The following is a 3690-nucleotide window of genomic DNA, read 5'->3' as shown; positions in this document are numbered from 1 at the left end:
ATATATATATATATAAATTTATTGATGAGGGTAGAAATTGATATTAATCAATTAAAACCAGTGGTCTAGCATATTAAAAAAATCCGAAGATTAAAATTATATTACATACAAAAATAAGAGGAATGACCAGCAAAAGTAGACTCCTATATGCTAGAAATAGACTTAGCGCGCCAGATGTGTTCCAAGTCAATTCAATGACCGTGGTAGGTAGACAATCGAAATCAATAACTAGACAAAATCCTTCAACTTTTATAAGAATATTAAAAAAAAAAATATGAAGGAACCAACATACAAAACTGTCCATTTAGGACCATTTACACGCGAGCGCTGGGCAAAATGTTTAATGCATGACCATCCTTGAGACACAAGTAATGTGTGTCTAAAGTTTGGTGAAAATCGGTTGAGAATTGAGGAAATGTATGCGTTAGTCATTATACACACGTACTGTGATTTATCTATACTAGATAAATTCCAACATCCGTGCCGAGAACATTATCTTTAAGATAGCGGGTTCGTGCTTGTATGCACTGATACATACAAAACTCAAATACTCGCATACACACAGAAACTACAATACGCACATACAATTAAATATGTGATTGTGTGTGTGTGTACACATATGTATATATGTAAGCATGTATGTATATAGTTATGTATATATGCACATAGTCATAAAATAATTGAAAAATATGAAGAAAAGACATCATGTTAAATTTTTTTTTAGTGACATCAAAAATCTAATTTTCTAAAGCTACCACCATTTATTATTTGGAACATAAATTCATATAATTACTGGCTGACTCATTAAATCTATAAAAATCATCCGATATTATTAAATATATACATAATTCGTCTTTTCTGTCCATAGTAGTGGCAGGCAATGAAAAGTCTTCTCAGATTATAGTTTTATTTTTTTCTCCCCTCTTGAAGAGTGTATTTATGTTTGTGTATTATTATATGTATTTCTATATGACTATTTTTATATATGTCTAGAAATTTGGTTACCTTGTATGAATAGTGTCTGATTGTCAACTGAAAGTTTTGGCTTTTCGCATCATGTGACTTACACTAAGTTTTGTCTGTGGAAAAATAGTTCAACCAAGGTTAATGCTTATCATCTGATGCTACATCTTATCCCCCAACCATTAAAAAAAAGTATTGTCAGGTGTCACTAGCGTGAGATCATGGTTGAGTAACTTGTACAACGCTTTAGTTTATGGTTTCAGGTGTTTCTGTTGTTGCGAACGGTCATAGAAACCATTTCAGTCTCCTCACTTTTGATCCACCGAAATACTCAGCATATGGTAGCAAGAAAAATCGAATGCTGGACAAGCAGCCTGGCTGGTGATCATTTAAACTACGTAAACTGGTTAAAAGTTAAAGAAACTCATTGTTCACGAACACAACACGCCATATGGTCCAGGAACTGACACGAGGATTATGAATTGAACACTCAAATCACTCTGCCACACGCCTTTCCTGAACGAAATCTACATACAGCATCCTCGTTTTCAAAATAACTACACACTTAGGTGCTCACCAGCCGCAATATCATTTAATATCAGTGATAAGAAGGAAAAAAACAATACTTTTAACCGGATAAGACTGTAATGTTCTTTGTTAGTACAAATTGGCTAAAACCATCTAATTTGTTTGCAATAATAGAATAATTTCACCCCTCACCACAGTTTGAAAAGATACAGATTACATGAGGGGCGGAGTATTCATACATTACTTTGTGTGAGAACGAACTCTCTACAATTTATAGGCTACGGATTTTACATCATAATCTTTCAGAGACATTGAAGAAATATACAGGATATTAAATGCATGAGAAAACAAATGAACGTAGTCTAGTCGATTCCTCTTTGTCTTAAGCAAAAATATAATATTTAATCATCAGTGATGCAGAATAATAGTAATGATATCATAAGGAGCAAAATGCCTTAATTTTGAGTTTTGGATATCCAGCGTACGAGCCAAGTACTTTAGTCCTCTGACCAACTATATGACTCATCTAAGTCTGTAATCTCCGTTATGTAATGAAATGCAGTACAGTGCAGTACAATGTCATGTTTCTTTCGTCTTGAATATCTTTCCTAATTATGAAGATGACTTCATATTTCAATTAGAAATAGGAATCAACAATTAAATAACTGTATCTATTTTACTGACATTTCCCTTTCCCAAAAATTGACAACTAGTCAATACTAGGAATTATTGGCAGACACCACCTTCAGGTTCTGTTACTATAGCCAGGACTGTCAGTCACATGTTATTCTCTACATTCACAGTAGATTCTGGTCTGCCAAAATGATCAACACAAGACTTTTCAGGCACAGATCCATAGGCTCTCAAGACTAATGGATTTCCTCACAGCTACAATTGACCTATAGCTGTTTTACCAATCATTGGTCTGTAGTGAAATCAGCTGTCAATCAGCTGCTAAAATTATGCGAACGAAATTTCGAACCGAATTAGTGACAAAATGATTTATAAAAATTTCTAATGCCCACGGGCATATGGCGTTGTGGTTAAGAGTGCAGGCTACTAACCCCAAGATTCCGAGTTCGATTCAAGGCAGCGACGTGAATAATAAAAATAATAATAATAATAATAATAATAATAACAACAACAACAACAGCAACAACAACATCGAAGAATGCCATAGGAATGAGAACCCAGGTTCGAAATTTCCACAAGACACCTGATGAATGCTAGAGGGTATATCAGCAGAAACGTGTTAACAACAAACAAGATGAGGACAAATATCCGTCAATTGTAAATAATGTAAATAATGTATAAGAATATTGTGTTAATCAATCACCTATAGTATCCCATGATAAAATTTCCTCTGTGTTATCATCATTGGTTTTATTAGCGTCTTGCCCCTTTAACTGGTAATTAATATCTTGATTTGAGGCCTTCCACTAGCCAACCTCATTACTTTATACTACTTCAAAATAATCTTGACAAGTTTTATGACTACACTCAGTATGATTTTGTTAACTTTCTCCTGGCCTTTCCTAACAGACACTATTCTCTCGTCTTAGATTTGATAAACAAGACTAATAAATTAAAACTGAACCAAAACCAGCGACAAGCTATGACAAATAATTTTTTTTCCTCATGTGTCAGAAACTTCTAAGCTGAAGTACTAGCAGCATGGATTTTGTCTTCTTACCTTATTAAAGTATTTAAATAAAATTATACAAATGTATCCGATAAAATTTTTTTTATTTATTTAATTATGCAGCTGAGGATAGCTCTGCATTTAAATTGATGTAATGATTGCATTCTTCAATTAAATGGAGCCCTTTGAAATAGTCGTACTGCATCACCTCTGGATATTCTGTTGCTTATTTTGATTTTATTCACCTTCTTTTGAAGTTGTACGGATAATACCGCACTAATTTTTCGTGCTTCAACTTAAGTACCTAATTCCTCTGAATCTCAATTATTTTGCTTTATATATATATATATATATATATAATAATATTAGGGACAAAATCCAAAATTACAGGTAAAAAACTCAATTAAAATCAATTTATAAAAAATTAAAATTAAATTGAGCCTATATGTGATAGTGGATTTTCATCGATGAGTTCTTGAAAATTGGTTATTTTCCCTAAAACTATATATTATATATATATATATATATATATATATATAACAAATTAAAAGGGTAAA

Source organism: Octopus bimaculoides, chromosome 8 (assembly GCF_001194135.2).
Source record: "Octopus bimaculoides isolate UCB-OBI-ISO-001 chromosome 8, ASM119413v2, whole genome shotgun sequence".
NCBI classification, from domain to species: Eukaryota; Metazoa; Mollusca; class Cephalopoda; order Octopoda; family Octopodidae; genus Octopus; species Octopus bimaculoides.
This window is presented reverse-complemented; position numbering follows the sequence as displayed.